This window comes from Lagenorhynchus albirostris, chromosome 2 (genome assembly GCF_949774975.1).
Source record: "Lagenorhynchus albirostris chromosome 2, mLagAlb1.1, whole genome shotgun sequence".
NCBI lineage: Eukaryota > Metazoa > Chordata > Mammalia > Artiodactyla > Delphinidae > Lagenorhynchus > Lagenorhynchus albirostris.
The window spans coordinates 164,171,263-164,189,333 of NC_083096.1; the positions used below are offsets into that span (position 1 = coordinate 164,171,263).

Genomic DNA, 18,071 nt, shown 5'->3' on the forward strand with positions numbered 1-18,071 from the left:
AGAATAAAGAGGTAAATAAGCTACAGAGGGAAAAGTGCCCTGCAAAGACATGGACAAAGTGCTCTGGGATCACTCAAGGTAAGGATGAATCATTAACCTTCTAAGCCAGTTTTTGACACTGTACTTCCAACCTAAGTGCAAAGAAGAGAACAGGTAGCTGGGTAGATAGAATCAAGTACGTTGGTTATCTGCTAGATATCTGCAGGGTCAAGGCGGGCTAAGACAGTTCTCTATAAGAGATTTTGTTGAGTTCCATCAGAATTAGCCATGCACAAAGGAAACAAACAAATGAAGCAATGTACTTAAGTTCTGTGAGATAATCATAAAATTGTTATCTACCCTTAAATAAAATACAGTCAACAACTATTTTAAAAATATTCCTGGAAATTTGGCTAACAAGTTCACATTTGAGAGAATAAATGCAGAGAATCTTTAACAATGGAGGGGTTTTTTTTAAGTCACAGATATGATTCAAGATTTGATTTTAATGTATACCTGAAAAAACATCCAGCAACATCATATACTACAAACAAATTTCTAAATTCAGTGCACTGATAGTACATACCCTGAGAGGTTTCCCTTACCACTCAGTACCCTGGAAGTGAAGGATGCACTTTAAACCAGTTCTCACTCCCTTGTACAGCACTGATCACAGTACTAATCCCTTTTTCTTTGCCAGCTATAATCATATCTTTTCTCATATTTACTAAACACTATACAGTCTACAAAGACTTCTCATATACGTTATCCCATCTGACACTTTTGAAGAAATAGTTACTAACTCTGTTTTATAAATGAGGAAACTTAAAGTTCAAGGAGGTCAGCTGACTTGGAGAGTCACAGCTAAGAAGTGATGGAGCTGGAACTAGAACGCAGGTTTTCAGACTCCAAAGGTAGTAAATACATTGCATTGAGTAACTATGTCAGAACTTTCAGATTGTCAAAACAAACACCTGGTGCTTTTAACACAATAGAGAAGTTCAACTGAAAACCAAGCTTGAATCTGAAAGCTGTATGGTTTCAATCATCTCTTCCCTAAAAATCAGTCACTAAACACACTTCCTTTCCTGAACTCCTCGGAATACCATAAAAATCCTAGAATTTGAGAAATCAACTAAACCAGACCCTTTTAGAGATGAGAAAACTGAAGCATAAGACTTGTGACTTGCTCCGAGCCTCCCATTACAACATAGTTTGTCTTTTTCTAAGGCCCACATCAACAGTACTGTATTCAAGAAATGTCTGAGAATGGAGGAGACAGAATGGATGGCCGGCTGGCTAATTTGTCTGACCTTGGTGGGGCCCTAACTGAGGTTCAGCAGCCCTTTTGCTCATCTCTGGTGGGCTCCCTTACATTTTCCATGACTGCTATTCCAAACTTTTAACACTCTCTGAAGTCCTCTAGCCCACTATATTCTTTGATCATTCTGCAGATAACTTAACTCATTCATTCAGAAAGATTTTAAACAAAGAAGTCATCAGGCATTAACAGACCCTACAAGGCAGAAATTATTATTCTAAACTTTGAAGTCAAAATATATCTGGGTTCCAGATCTCTTCAATTACTTAAAAGTGCCTTTGGGAAATTTAATCTCTCTGAGCCATACCTCCTTCAGCTGTCAAATGGGAATGCCCACCCAATCTACAGAATTTTTGTAAAATTAAATGAAATAGCACATAGAAAAGTACCTAGATCAGTGTCTGGGTACAAAATAGGCTGTTGGTAACTTACTCCAATTTCAATGTCCACCTCCGTCACTTCAAATATATCTTCTCCCATCCCTTCTTCATGTTTCATTTTCAAGGCTCACCTCTCTATGAGCTTTGATTTTATTTCCTCCCAATGTTTCTCTATTATCTTCCTTTTCTTTTGCGCAGATCTTCAATATCTAGCTCTCTGCTGGCTCCTTTTCCTTTACCTTCAAACATGTCAAGTCTCTCCCATTCTTTAAAATCAAAACAAAATCAAAAAAAGGCCCTCAATCCTGCCTCCTATTTAGCACTTACTCTAAATATGCTCCTAAACCCTCTAAGGTAGCAAGCAATTACCTCAAAACAGATCAGCTTATGTCAATTTCCTGCTTAAAAACTTTTGATGGTTTAGCAATTCCTTAAACATAAAGCCTGAAGTCTTCTTTTGGCCGTGCCACCACACAGCTTGCGGGATCTTAGTTCCCCAACAAGGGACTGAACCCAGGCCACAGCAGTGAAAGTGCCGACTGCTAACCACTGGACTGCCAGGGAATTCCCATAGCCTGAAGTCTTTAACAAGCATTCTGAATCCTTCTCAGCACCCAGCCATCGATCTTTCCTTTCACCGGCCATTGCACTTTTCAACTTCTCAGCCCCACTGGTCCAGAGATCCCTAAGTATTCCACAACTTTCTAGAATGATATGTATATGTTTCCTTTCTTAAAAAATATTTAATTATGTATTTATTTATTTGGCTGCACCGGTCTTAGTTGTGGATGTGAGATCTTTCAGTTGCGGCATGTGGGATCTTTAGTTGTGGCATGTAGGCTTTTAGTTGCGGCATGCAGGATCTAGTTCCCTGACCAGGGATTGAACCCAGGCCCCATGCATTGGGAGTGTGGAGTCTTAACCACTGGACCACCAGGGAAGTCCCAGCATATGTCTCCTTATATGCAGTTTTCTGGGGTGAAAATCTATTGCTATTCTCAAATTTTCTAGAGGGGGTACCTGAACCAAAAAATGTAAAAACCCACTGCAATATCCTCTAGCCACACCAGACACACACCTTATACTTCAGCATCTCCATTCCTATGCTCAAACTGCCCCCTCTGGCTGGAATAACCTTAATAGTAACTGCTCTTATTAATCCCTCAAGAACAAGCTCCAAAATCACTTCCTCTGTAATGCCTTCCTTCACTGTCTACCAAAACAGAATCATTCAGTCCCTTACCTATAGTATAACACATCCCTATTTAATACTCACCAGACTACTAGGTGTTGTAATGTTGTAAGCTTTAAGGCGGGAGCTATATACCTTCACATCTTTGTACCGCCAGAACATAACCCAGGTCCTAGCACATGATGGGCAAAACAAAAAAATGTGCTGAACAATTTTGGCACTCAACTGCTCCTGCCCACTTCTGTTACTCATTCACTCATTCACCAAACATTTATAAAGTTCCAATGAAATACCTGGAACTGTGTGCCAAGCAGTAAGGATGTAGACTAGGGCATGGTCCCTGACATTAAGGCAGTTAACTGTGACAATATAGAATAATAATGGTCTTATTTGATAAGTGCTATTTAAAAAGGTCTACATGAAGGGCTGTGATAGCCCATGTGAAGATGTGACTAACACTCACAGAAGGTTTAACAATGGGACATCAGACTCTCTCAGAACAGAGAATGCAACTACTCTGTCTTTCTTTTTTTAAAAAATTAATTAATTATTTGTTTGTTTTTTATTTTTGGCTGTGTTAGGTCTTCGTTGCTGTGCACGGGTTTTCTCTAGTAGCGGCGAGCAGGGGCCACTCTTCGCTGCAGTGCGCAGACCCTTCATTGTTGTGGCTTCTCTTGTTGCAGAGCACGGGCTCTAGGCCTGCGGGCTTCAGTAATTGTGGCACGCAGGCTCAGTAGTTGTGGCTCGCGGGCTCTAGAGCGCAGGCTCAGTAGTTGTGGCGCACGGGCCTAGTTGCTCCGCAGCATGTGGGATCTTCCAGGGCCAGGGCTCAAACCCATGTCCCCTGCATTGGCAGGCGGATTCTTAACCACTGAGCCACCAGGGAAGCCTTGTCTTTCTTTATAAACAACATTTCCCCAATGTTCCTTTTCCTTTTCTAAGAGCAGTAACAATAACTTACCACAGGAATGTGAAGGGTACAGTGCAACCAAATTTTTATCCTACTCGATTCTGGAAACAATTCCACAAGCTAGGTAGAGCAGGAATCATTACACCCATGTTAAAGATGAGAAAACTAAAGTTCAAAGAGCTTACTGATCAAAATTGCACAGTAAATAAGAGGGGATTTATTTAGTACTTATTTACAGTCTTACTCCTCCCTTTCAAACCTAATCAGTTTGTAAGCCCCAGAGAAAAAAGACTTGTTCTCACTGCTTTGTCCTCAGGGACTACAAAGGTGCTTAAAACACAACAGGTGGGGTTTGCCTGGTGGCTCAGTGGTTAAGAATCCTCCCGCCAATGCAGGGGACACGGGTCCAAGCCCTGGTCTGGGAAGATCCCACATGCCGCGGAGCAACTAAGCCCGTGCGCGCCACAACTACTGAGCCTGCGGTCTAGGGCCCGCGAGCTACAGCTACCGAAGCCTGCGTGCCTAGAGCCTGTGCTCAGCAACAAGAGAAGCCACTGCAATGAGTAGCTTGTGCATGGCAACGAAGCTCAACACAACTAGAGAAAGCCCCAACGCAGCCATAAACAAATAAATAAATAAAATAAATAACTTCCCTTCTTAAAATAACTTCCCTTCTTAAAAAAAGAACACACAACAGGCTTTCAATAAATATTTGTTGACTGAATTGATTTGAAAATACAGCAGATCAACAGCAAAAAACACGAAGGAAAAAAGCTCCTTCCCATTATGATGGCATAATAAAAGATTTAAAACAGGCTTCTACTAGTTAGAAAGGCTATACTAATTGTATTGACTCAATTCCACTGGCATGTAATGCATTTTACCTAAGAAGAATTTAAGTAAGGGAGGTGAAGTAGGTTTTTATTTCTGATGTCACATTCATGGCATGTACTGACATAAACCCAGGCTTAAACTGCAAGTTTGAAATTGATCAAAAGTTTTTATTAAAAGCAAAAACTAAGAAAGCATTTTCTTGAGTTTTGACTCTCTGGCTAGAAAAATGTCTGAATATCAGTTCCTTCTGTTATTTTCAGCGGCTGACGCTGCCGTATATACGTTCTCCAATATATTTCTTAATATACCTTTAAGCAAAGATTAGTTAAACCCTTTTAGTAAATAAAACTTTCAATAACCATTAGTCAAAACCACAGCCCAATAACTCACCACCCTTCCCCACCTCCAGGGCTCCATAAAGTTGCCATTCTGCCTGGGCACAAGGTAACACAGCATACCATAAGACAAGGTGACGGAACCGATGTTCAGTATGGCAATGGTCTGTGGTCCTAGAAAGTCCAGTTCCTTATAAATCAGGGGCTCTGACTGAAAATATTTCCATACTTTTCTCCAATATTTAAATTTCAGTGAATCACAAGCTGTTGATAGTGTTATGATAAATAACTGCAATAGGCGTGAGGTAACAGATAGAGCCCTGGATTTGGAATACGGTTTACCCTACTATTTCCTATCCAGGTTAACTGTGTGACCCCCGGCAAGTCAGTTAACATTTCAGAGGCTGTCAATTTAACATTTTACAGCTGTAAAATGAGAGAACCACCACCTCACAGAACTGCACAGTGAAAATTCAATTATATAACATATATGAACAGTTTTCAAAAATAGCACTGTGGGAATTCCCTGGTGGTCCAGTGGTTAGGACTCCATACTTCCACTGCAGGGGGCACAGGTTCAATTCCTCATCCGGGAACTAAGATCCCTCAAGCCAGGCAGGGAGACCACAAAAAAAAAAAAAAAAAAAAAAAAGCACCGATAGCACTATCATCCCTACACAATATTACTAACACAATCAGAGATTCTCAGAGTAAATCACTTGCATTAAGAGATATCAAACAAAGTAATAAAGTACAAAGGGGTTTATTTGCCTACGTGACTAGGGTGGGAATTTTACCTATATAACTTAAATAACCTTCCCTGATTCATGTAAAGGGACCTGGTTGTCCTCATTTCAGAGACTTGAAAGACTAACGTATTTTTCAAGAGAAGTATCTGCAATGGCTTTTATTTTAAAAGCTTTACCTTAAGCTGAACCTAGTCTTCCAACGGGACATACACGAAGATGCCACTAACAAAATGTGATCAAACCCACAAAATTCACCAGTTGCAGTAAGGATCTACTACCTCTCCTCCCTCAAACTGGCTTGATTTCGATTACTTCTGTAGCTTTCTAGAAGCCACTAGGTTTCTGGTTTCTTTATAAAGCAGATCCTTCTATTAATGGACATTTGCTTTCAACTTTGCGTTTTCAGCAGAAGTGAAAATGGATTTGAGGGGAATACAGGGCGTGGAACTGGGCGGCTGGATGAAGTACTGTGGTCTTTTTCTGCGTGCAATGGATGAAGAGGCTGCTCGCCGCCCTATAAATCACTTTCTCTCCTCCGAGATTCTAGCGGTATGTGAACTACCATTCTGACCATCCGCACCGGTTCTGATTCCTCGATCACAGCAGCGACCCATACGGACTTCGAAGCAAATTCGATCCCTTCCCGGTTTCCTGGGGAGGGGGGCTCACTTCTTTCCCATAGGCCCATCCCCCCTCCAGAAAAATGCCTGGAGATTAGTGCCCTGAAGCCAACCGGGACTAACGTTTAAGAGTTGGACAATAACCTCGAGGTTTCAATAGAAACCCCGTCCGCCTCGCCTTGGCTCCGAAGCCTCCGATCTGCCCAGCTGGGATGCAGAGGTATGAGGGAAGACAGGTTTGAAAAGTGGACTTTGACCCGATCTGGTTATCGTAACCGGATCCCCTGTCAGCGACCGGACCCTGTCAGGGACTGGCCCGGCGGGCTCCCCCGAGGAGGCGACTCCACGCCCGGGCACAAAGGGGCGCAAAGCAGCCGAGACAAAAGGGCCCAGCCAAGTCGCGGTGGGCGGAGAGGGCGAGCCTGAGCGAGGCGCGCCGCAGGCGGAGAAGCCAAGGCGGACGGTTGTGGGAGGGCCGAGGAGGAGGCGGCGGCCACCGCCCGCCCCGCCCTGGCTCGAAGCGACCACCGCCCGGCCGTTACCCCGGCCCGGCCGTTACCCCGGCCCGCACCGCCACCCTCTCGCGGACCTGAAAGCGTGGCCCGAGCCTACCAGGCGCCCGCAGCCCGACTCTGTGCACTTTCCGCTCACTTTCCCTTGCCTGCCGAACTCACCCGGGGCGTCGCCGCCGCCTCCTCAGTGGTTTCCCCCGGAAATCCTACCTGGCCTGCCGGCCGCCAGGCTGCAGCCAGAGACTTCGGCCCCCGGGGAGGGGGGGTGGGGGGGGGGAAGGGAGCCGGCGGGACAGTGAGGGGTAGGAAGTGCCGCCGCGGGGGCTCATGGGACTTGTAGTTCCAGGAGGAGCCAGCTGTGCCGCGGGCCGGACAAAATGGCGGGAACCTCTCGCCCTTAGTTCTGGGCGGCCGGCCCCACACGGCCTCTCTGGGCATGCGCCGCCCCTTCTTGTAAAAGAGCTTGGACACCTTTCCTGCTATGCAGGAGGGCAAAGGTCTTTGGACTTGGGAGGACAGAGTTCAATGCTGGGTTTCAGGGAGTGCCTAAGGAGGGAGCTGATGAAGGTGTGCTGTTATAGAAATCTGTGCCCAGTCCCTGTCTGGCTAAAGTTCAGTTATAATCTCCGCAAAGGAAAAAGCTATTGAGGGCCAGTTACTGAAGTGCAGTAAACTTAGAAGCAAGTTACCCTCAATTTTGTGCATAAGGAAGAAACCCAGGAATCATTTTTATCTCCTTCAGCCTATTAAGTCCAGTCATTTTACATCCCAGTTCCTTACCAGTTTTTCCACTACCACCTTTCCAAGGGGAGGTACCATCACCTTTCCAAGTTTCTCTAGTTTCAGGCCTCCAGGCAGTCACCGTCCAAACACCTTCCTTCCTGCTGCCAGAGGATCTTTCTAAATGCCAAACACATTGTGTCACAACCCAAGTTAGACCTAAGTGTAAAACCTAAAGCTACAAAACTTTTAGAGGAAAACACAGGAGGAAATCCATATGACTTTCAAACACACAATCCATAAAGGAGAAAAACTGATAAGCTGCACATCATCAAAATTAACACTTTTGCACTTTAAAACACAGTTAATGAAAATGAAAAGACAAGCTGCAGACCTGGATGAAAGAGCATCAAAACCTATAGCCAACAAAGGACTAGTATCTAGAACACACAAAGAACTCTTTCAACTCAAGACAAACAACCTAGTTTAAAAAAAATGAACAGAGACACTTTACCAAAGACGATAAATGTACGGCAAATAAACACATAAAAGATGTTAAGGAGGGCTTCCCTGGTGGCGCAGTGGTTAAGAATCCGCCTGCCAATGTAGGGGACATGGGTTTGAGCCCTGGCCCTGGAAGATCCCACGTGCCACGGAGCAGCTAGGCCCATGCACCACAACTACTGAGCCTGCGCTCTAGAGCCCACGAGCCACAACTACTGAAGTCTGTGCACCTACAGCCTGTGCTCCGCGACAAGAGAAGCCACCGCAATGAGAAGCCCCCGCACTGCAATGAAGAGTAGCCCCCGTTCGCCCCAACTAGAGAAAGCCCGCGCGCAGCAACGAAGACCCAACGCAGCCAAAAATAAAATAAATGAATTTATTAAAAAAAAAAGATGTTAAGGAAATGCAAATTAAAACCACAGCAAGATAACGTTACACACCCACTGGATTGGCTAACATAAAATAGACTGGCAGTATCAAGCGTTAGTGAGAATGTAGAGCAATGGGAATTCTTACTCACTGCTGGCTGGATTGTTAAGATGCTACAACCACTCTGGGAAACAGTTTGTCAGTTTCTTTAAAAATTAAATATATACCTACCATATGGCCCAGCCATTTACTGACTATAGGTATTTACCCAAGACAAATGAAAGCATACATCTGCACAAAGACTTGAACATGAATGTTCATAGCAGCTTTGTTACTAGCCAAAGACTGGAAACAACTCAAATGTTCTTCACAATGCAAATGGATATTTCCGCAATGGAATACTCTTCGGTAATAAAAAGGAATGAGCTACTAATACATGTAACATCATGATGAATCTTAAAATAATTATACCGAGTGAAAGAAGTCAGACAGGGACCTCCCTGGTGGCACAGTGGTTAAGAATGAGCTTGCCAATGCAGGGGACACGGGTTCGAGCCCTGGTCCGGGAAGATCCAACATGCCGTGGAGCAACTAAGCCCATGTGCCACAACTACTGAGCCTGCGCTCTAGAGCCCGCGTGCCACAACTACTAAAGCCCGTGCACCACCACAGTGAGAAGCCCGAGCACCAGGACAAAGAGTAGCCCCTGCTCGCCACAACTAGAGAAAGCCCGTGCGCAGCAACGTAGACCCAATGCAGCCAAAAATAAATAAATAGATAGATATTAAAAAAAAAAAGAAAGAAAGAAGTCAGACATAAAAGAGTATATTCTCTATGATTGCACTTACATAAATTCTAGGAATTATCGTGACAAAAGCAGATCGAGTGGTTGCCTGGGGACCAACGAGGCAGAAGCATGACAGGGAGGGATAATAAAGGGGATGAGGAGGAACTTCCTTGGCGGTCCAGTGGTTAAGACTCTGCGCTTCCACTACAGGGAGTGTGGGTTCCATTCCCAGCTGGGGAACTAAGATCCCCCAAAGTAAAAATAATAATAATAAATAAAAGGGATGAGGAAACTTTTGGGGTGACAGATGTCAACTGAAAAAAGAAATACACAACCTAAAAGTTGAGAGTTATGTTTTATTTGGTGTACAAAACTGAGGACTTATGCCCGGGACACAACATCTCAGATAACTCTGAGAGGCTGCTCTGAAGAGGTAAGGGGAGACCCAGGATATATAGGAGTTTTTGCAACAAAGACCAGGTAGTAGGAACATCAAAAGATTATGGTTAATTAAAGAAAACCAGATGTCTCAAGTTAAGGAATTTAGCATTTTTCTATATATGGAGAGATGAAAGAGTCTGGGCTCACTGAAATCATTCCTTTGGTATGCACCTCAGGTATCTGGGGGCAGCATCCTGTGCTTTCTCATCCTGAGTTTCCTCAGCATGCTAGATGGCGGGCATCCTGTTTCTATCCTGAGTTCCCTTGGGGCTCACCATCCAGGAGGCTGTAATGTGATGGTTTGATGGCTGCAACACCCTTTGTTTACTGATACGGCAAGTAATATTTTTAATTCACACAATAACACAGTAATTAATTGTGTTAATTATCTTGACTGTGCTTATGGTTTCAAGGTTTGTGCTTATGGTTTTTGCCGCAGCACGGCAAAAACAAAAAAAAATCAAAACTCATCAAACTACACACTTTAAATATATGCTATTTATTGTTTGCCATTGATACTCCACTAAAGTTGAAAAATAATATAGTCAAAAAATTGTCCAGTGATTAAGACTCTGAGCTCCCAATGCAAGGGGCCTGGGTTCCATCCCTGGTCGGGGAACTAGATCCTGCATGCCACAACTAAGAGTTCGCCTGCTGCAGCTAAAAGATCCCGCATGCTGCAACAAAGATCCAGTGTGCTGAAACTAAGACCTGGTGCAGCCAAAATAAATAAATAAATATTTTTAAAAAATTGTTTTAAAAAAAGAAAGAAAATTCTTCAATGGCTTCCTAGTACCCTAGGAAAAAAGCAAAAATCACTGCATAGAAGCTCTAACTGTGAAGCTTCAGTATCATCCATGAAGAAGGGAACTAATAGGGATGGCAATTGTGAAATTCCAGGTAACTAATAATGGTGGTAACAGTAGTAGTAGCAGTAAAGTAGTAATAATAAAACTGCTGGGACTTCCCTGGTGGTCCAGTGGTTAAGAGTCCGCCTTCCAATGCAGGGGAAGCGGGTTCGAGCTCTGGTCTGGGAACTAAGATCTCACATACCATGGGGCAACTAAGCCCGTGCTGTGCAACTACTGAGCCCTTGCACTCTGGCAGCCCTTGCCTGCCACAACTAGTGAGAAGCCCGCATGCTTCAATGAAAGATCCCACGTGCCGCAATTAAGACCCAATGCATCCCAAAAAACCACAAACAAACAAACAAATAACAAACAACTGCTACTTTTTCTTGAACATCTACCATGAACCAGGTATTTTACATATGTCTTAATTAGGACTCCCGCCAGAAAACAGAACCAAGACAACTACTAGTTGCAGGTAATTTACTTGGAATGTGATCCCAGGGATTTAATGTGAAAGTACAGGGTAAAATAGGGAAAGAAGAAAGGCCAACACAAAAGATGCATTACCAAGGTGTTCACTGCTGTGGGTACCTGGGGCTAGATCCTACCAAAGCCATCTGAGGATTTCCTAGAATGCTTCTCAGCATGGTCCACCTAAGGACTGCCATGAAGAAGCATTTATCCATTGACTCCCATCCCCCATTGTTTAGGATGGCCCAGGGGCATCAACTCCCCTCCCACTTCTGGGTAGGCTCCCACTGTACTGTTTTCTGCAGCTTCATCTAGAATCTAAGGTAAGGCTGAGATGACAGAAGGCAAAAGAGGTCCCACACCATCCCCTGCAAGACTCAGATTTGCCCATGCTCTACATTCGATCCAGTCTATCACCTAGTCTTCAGTAATGGCTGGCTACAATCTCAGTGGTGCTCATAATTCTTTGCAAAATGTACATTGTGCCATATGCCTTTTGTGCCCTATAAACACTATACTCAACCATATGGATGATTCTCACAAATAATATTAAGTGAAAGAAGCCAGACCAAGTAGTGTATACTGTATGCTTTCACATAAATAAAACACAAAGCAGGCAAAAATAGTCTGTTGAAAGTTGGGACAGCAGCTACCCTTCCAAGTGGAAGAACAGTGTCTGGAAGAGGGTGAAAGGACATTTTTTAAATGCTGGTAATACTCTGGTTTTTGATCTGGGTGCTGGTTACATGAATATATTCAGTTTGTAAAAATTAATCAGTGGGGTATGTATAATTTTCTGCATATGTATGATACTCCTGATATAATTTTTAGCTGGAAGGTGGCCTCTCTTGTCTTCTGAGAGACCAATTAACCATAAAGACTATTTCTAACTATTAATATTTCTGGATTTGGGGCTTTGGGGCACTACTGGAACATAATGTTAATTTAACAGCACAGGCTTTGGCAATAGAGAGTTGTTCTGTCCCTTTCTGTGTGCAATTGGCTAAGTTATTTAAACTTGTTAAGATTCAGCCTCCACACTCCTGTTTCTCTTCAGATCGAATAAATTTTTCACCTTTTACTAAAAAAAAAAAAAAATTCAGTTTTCTCGTTGTACCATAGGAAACATAATAGTACCTAATATATAGGTTGGTGTGAGAATTAAAGTAACCCATAAAGTACCCAGCATTGTACCTGGTTTAATGCTCAAAAAATATTAATAATAACTGTTATGGAAGGCAATATTAGTTTTCATCTTTTTGTTTTTTTAAGCTTCCAAATTTTCAACAATGAACATTGACACAGGATGCAGGTGCAGGAATGTTCATTGTAGCACTGTTTGAAATGGAAAAAAAAATGGAGACAATCTAAATATCCATCTACTGGATTATGGGCAAATTAATTGTGATATATTCATAATACAGAATAATTCAAAACAGTTAAAATGAATAAACTCAAGCTACTGGTTATCAACATGGATAAAACAAAATGTTGAGGGGAGAAGAAAGCTGTAGATAGATACAGCTTGATACCATGTATATAAAATTTTACAACGTGCCAAGCAACACTATGTACTGTTTAAAAGTTCATATATACATTGTAAAAATATAAAATCATGTGTGGAAATAAAATATTCAGGTAGGTGATTACTTCTTGAGGAGGAAGGAAAAGATTGGGTGAAAGAGAGGATACATTGGGGCTTAACACATCTCTCTTATTTTTTTTCTTAAAAAAAACTAAGGAAATAAGGCAAAAGGTTAAGATTTGACAAAGTTGGTGAAAGGTACTTGGATGTTACATAAACCTCTTTTTATCTGCTTCTTGAAATAGTTCTCTATTAAAAAAAAAGCAAGCATGGGGCAGAGCAGTGTGCAAAATACTCTTTTTTTCGGTAAGGAAAAACAATTTATTTATATCAACAACTACTATTATGCCAACCTGAAATCAATGGCTTTGGTGGGGAAGTGAAGTATTGGGTTTTGTTTGTGGGGTTTTTGGGGGGCGCCATGCGGCTTATGGGATCTTAGTACCCCAACCAGGGATTGGACCCTGTAAATTTCATTCTTTTTGGTGTTCAGCTCTATGAGACAAATGCATATACCTGTGTAACCACCACCATAATCATTTAGGTAAGAACTGTTCCATCACCCCGGAATATCCCCTTGTGCTATCTTTTGTAGTCAGCCTCTCCTCCTTACCCAACCCATGGCATCTACTGATCTGTTTTCTGTTCCTATAATTTGGGTTTTTCCAGAAAGTCATATAAATGTAATAAAAAACAAATAGCTTTCTGAGTCTGGGTACTTTCACTTAGAATAACGCGTGTGTGATTCATCCATGTTGTCTCATGTCTCAGTATTTTGTTCCTTTCTACTGCTGAATAGTATTCCATTGCAGTGATGTACCATGGTTTGTTTTTCCATTTACCAGTTTTAGGGCATTGGGATGGTTTTCAGTTTTTGTTGACTGTGAATAAAGCTCCTATAAACATCTGTATACAGATTTTTGTGTAAACATAGGTTTTTATTTCTTTCAGGTAAAGAACTAGGCATGGGATTGCTGAGTTGTATGGTAAATGTATGTCCAACATTATTAAAAAAACAACCAAACTCTTTAATAAAATGTTCACACCATTTTGCATTTCCACCAGCAAGAACTGAGAGCGCCACTTGCTCTGCATGCTTATCAGCATTTGGAATTGTCAGTTTTTTTGAAAATAATTAGTATTTGTTTTCAGCCATTCCAACATGTGTGTAGTGGTATCTCAGCAAAATATGCATTTCCCTAATGCATAACAATATTCAGCCTCTTTTTTTTTTTTTTTGGCCTTGCAGCATGCCAGGCAGGATCACCAGGGAAATCCCTATCTGTACATCTTCTTTAGCGAAGTATTTTTATTAGTCTTGTGCCTTTCTTATTAAAATTTATTTATTTGGCTGCATTGGGTCTTAGTTGCGGCACACGGGATCTTTGTTGCAGCGCGCAGACTTCTCTCTGGCTGCGCGCAACGGCTCTAGAGCACACGGGCTTAGTTGCCCTGAGGCACGTGGGAACCTTAGTTCCCTGACCAGGGATCAAACCCACGTCCTCTGCATTGGAAGGTGGATTCTTAACCACTGGACCACCAGGGAAGTCCCGTGCCCATTCTTTTACTGGGTTATTTTCTTATTATTGAGTTGTGAGAGTTCTTCATATATTCTAGGTACAAGACCTTTATCAGATATGCAATTTGCAAATGTTTTCTCCCAGTCTGTGGTTTGTCTTTTCATTCTCTTAACAATATCTTTCACAGAGCAGAATTTTAAAATTTTGATAAAGTCTAATTTGTCCTTTCCCCCCCACCTTGTGAATCATGTCATATCTGAGAAATCTTTGCCTAACCTGAGATCACAAAATGTTCCCCCTAAGTTTTCTTCTGGAACTTTATAGTTTTAGGTTATCATTTATTTTTTTCAAAGGATAGATGCATATTCTCTTATATCCATATTCTATACCTGGAAGAATACACAAGCTTTTCTCTGGGGTGGGAAAATCATGTGATTTGAACGTGATAGAGAAACTGACTCTAAACTGTATACCCTTTTGTGCTATTGAATTTTTCCTTAAATGTACACATTACTGTACCTTAAAAACAAAAACAAAATAGGGAATTTTTTTAAAAAGCTAAGATCTCAGGACTTCCCTGGTGGTGCAGTGGCTAAGACTCTGCACTCCCAATGCAGGGGGCCTGGGTTCAATCCCTGGTTAGGGAACTAGATCCCACATGCCTAATGAAAGATCCTGAGTGCCTCAACTAAGACCTGATGCAGCTAAATAAATAGATAAATAAATATTAAGAAAAAAAAAAAGCTAAGATCTCAATATGTGTTGGGGACTACTGAAACCCAGTTCCACCTAACACAGTTTAAAATCACCACAATGGTTGCTGGACTGAATGACTTCACCATAGTTTCAAATCCTGAGATCTTTTCTTTCACAAACTGTGAAGGGCTCCCAAATCCTGACAGTCCTTACTGGGCTGAGAACCAAGTCCAATTAACTGGCAAAGAATTAACTGGGCCAATCACTCAGTAAAATGCAAATGAGTGAGTCTGACTATATAAAGCTTCCTTAACCTTTCTTTGAACATTGCAGAATTGAGGCTGTGGATGTTGCTGCCACCTGCAGGCCACATCTGTCAACAGCAGGTTCATGGAAATAACCCACGCGGATCCCTCTCTCAAATGAGTCCTCTGTGGGACTCTGGATTGGAGAAACAGGGACTTATACATTTTTCTTTTTGCCCGTCAGACCACTACTCTGCTACAAACACAAACCGGTGATAGGAGTTCCTAAGTGTGGGGACTGTGGTCTCAGATTGTCTGGGTTTGAATTCTGACTCTTGGGTAAATCAGAGACCAGTCTATACCTCAGGTTCCTCATCTATGAAGTGGAGATAATAGTAGCTCCTTTGAATAGATGTGAGGATTGAATCGGATCATTTAAAGTGTGTAGCTGGGGCTTCCCTGGTTGCGCAGTGGTTAAGAATCCGCCTGCCGATTCATGGGACACGGGTTCGAGCCCTGGTCCGGGAAGATCCCACATGCTGTGGAGTAACTAAGCCCGTGCGCCACAACTACTGAGCCTGTGCTCTAAAGCCTGCGTGCCACAACTACTGAAGCCCGCGTGCCTAAAACCCGTGCTCCACAACAAGAGAAGCCACCACAATGAGAAGCCTGTGCACCGCAACGAAGAGTAGTCCCCGCTACTATAAAATAAATTTATAAAGTGTGTAGCACACTGCCTGGCACTTAGTGAGCACACAACCAATATTAAGAGTTGTTGTTAGGCAAACCTGCAGAAGCCTCTCCCATTCTAAACTGACAAATTGGTTTTTTTTTAAATAATTACTTTTTAAAAATAAATTTATTTACTTGTTTATTTTTGGCTGCATTGGGTCTTCGTTGCTGCACACGGGCTTTCTCTAGTTGCAGCGAGCAGGGGCTATTCTTCATTGTGGTGCGCGGGCTTCTCATTGCGGTGCCTTCTCTTGTTGCGGAGCATGGGCTTTAGGCACGCATGCTTCAGTAGTTGTGGCACGCGGGCTCAGTAGTTGTGGCTAACGGGCTCTAGAGCGCAGGCTCAGTAGTTGTGGCGCATGGGCTTAGTTGCTCCCAGGCATGTGGGATCTTCCCGGACCAGGGTTCGAACCCGTGTCCTCTGCAATGGCAGGCAGATTCTTAACCACTGCACCACCAGGGAAGTCCCTGACAAATTGTTTCTCGACACACGGTAGTGCAAGAAACTACTGTGTGTCAAGAAAAGACCTTTAATACCTGGCTGCACCACTTACAAACTGTGACCTTGGGCAAGTGTCTTAACCTCTCTGAACTCTATTGGCCTCACAGGTGGTTTTGGATATTACATGAACTCATCTATGTAAAGCACCAACCACAGTGCCTGGCATGGAGTGGACAGTTAATAAATAGAGTGATGATTAACACAAGAATAGTTACCAAGTATAGCCAAAGGTTGAACAGGTCAGGTTGCAAACAGGCAGGCCACAGGCGGTCACTAACCTACAGATATTTTGGTTGGCCCTCAGTGTGTTACAATTTTTAAATTACTTGCCAGCATTAAAAACAGAAATTTCACATGTAAGTCGATTCTTAACTTCTGTTTTTATAATGTGAAGCTCTGACTATATATCACACCAGATCTACAAGGAAGATGGCATATAACAGGGAAATCTAATTTCTTTCAAGGGAGCCACTTAATGCTCCCTGAAGAAGTGATATTGAAGCTGAAACATGAAGGTTGAGTAGGGGTTAGCCTAATAGAGTGGGGACGATGCTCCCAGCAGAGGAACTGGCAGGTCTAAAAGCCTGATTCAGGGAGATTAGTGCCTCCAGGGCACTTCAGGAAAGTCTGGTGGCTGGAGGACAGTGAAGGGAAAGGTGGGAAGAAGATGAAGCTCCAGCTAGCACCTTAAGGATTTTGGACTTTATCGTGAGGATGAATGTAGTTCAAGGCTGGAAGCTGGGAGGTAGCCAACAGGTAGCTGGTAGCCAACAAACTGAGGGGCTAGACAGGGTCAGATGGATTAGGGTCACGGGTCAACAGTGAGCAGCTGAGAAAGCAGAGGAGTGCTAGGGCATTATAGGATCCCTATCTAGAAACTCTGGGCATACATAGGATAGCCTGTCAGGTGTGGTCTGGCAAAGGGCAGACTTTACAAAGACCAAGCTAAGCAGGACGCCAGGGTGAATTTCCTTTTTTTTTTTTTTTTCTGTTGCGGTACTCAGGCCTCTCACTGCTGTGGCCTCTCCTGTTGCGGAGCACAGGCCCCGGACGCGCAGGCTCAGCGGCCATGGCTCATGGGCCCAGCCGCTCCGCAGCATGTGGGATCTTCCCGGACCGGGGCACGAACCCGTGTCCCCTGCATCGGCAGGCGGACTCTCAACCACTGCGCCACCAGGGAAGCCCGCCAGGGTGAATTTCTTATGTTTATTTTAATAGTGGAAAAATGAGAAGAATTAAGATTTGGCCAAGGACATATGTCAAACGAGATACAGAACTAGATTCACAACACCTATCTCTAATTTGCTGCTTTTCTCACTATATTAGTTTTCTCAAGGTGAATAAACTCAGCATCAATACTGTGTTGTTGATAATTATATGGGCCATTTATTGAGAGCTTGCTAAATGTTAGGCTCTGTGTTTATGTGTATTATTATCTCATGATTTCATTCAGTTAACAAATATAGTCCACCCAAAATATTATGTATCAAGGGACTGTTAGGCACTGGAGACACAGGAATGAATGAGACAGACACCATCCCTATCCTGTGGAAGCTCACAACCCAGAAAGGAATTGAGTAGCTGAAGAAGTAATTACAAAGGGTAATTGGCAGACACTGGAGTGAGAGTACAACAGTGAACCCAACCTATCATGGGTGGCAGAGAAGGCTTTCCAGAAAAAGTGACAGTCAAGCCGAAAAGGCAGGAGCGAAACTCAGGGGAACACTGTTCCAGGAAAGAGAACAGCACATGGAAGGCACTAGTCTCACCATAACCTGATGAAACAGGCGCTATGATTATCCCCTTTTCACAGATG

The 18,071-nt window shown here is 43.0% G+C and overlaps 1 protein-coding gene across 9 annotated transcripts in view; it reads right to left on the reverse strand.

Annotated features, from left to right (window-relative positions):
• The window catches only part of PHACTR4 (phosphatase and actin regulator 4), a 116,709-nt gene extending 109,590 nt beyond the window's left edge, over positions 1 to 7,119 (reverse strand). For 2 of the 9 annotated variants that reach the window (XM_060140839.1, XM_060140838.1), the window contains exon 1: positions 6,995 to 7,119. The gene's annotated coding sequence lies outside the window, so the exon portion shown is untranslated. Of the gene's footprint in view, positions 1 to 6,909; positions 6,967 to 6,994 lie in introns of those variants that run through there. The other 7 variants (XM_060140848.1, XM_060140843.1, XM_060140847.1 and 4 more) reach the window with 5 other exon arrangements.
• Between the last annotated feature and the right edge of the window lie 10,952 nt (positions 7,120 to 18,071).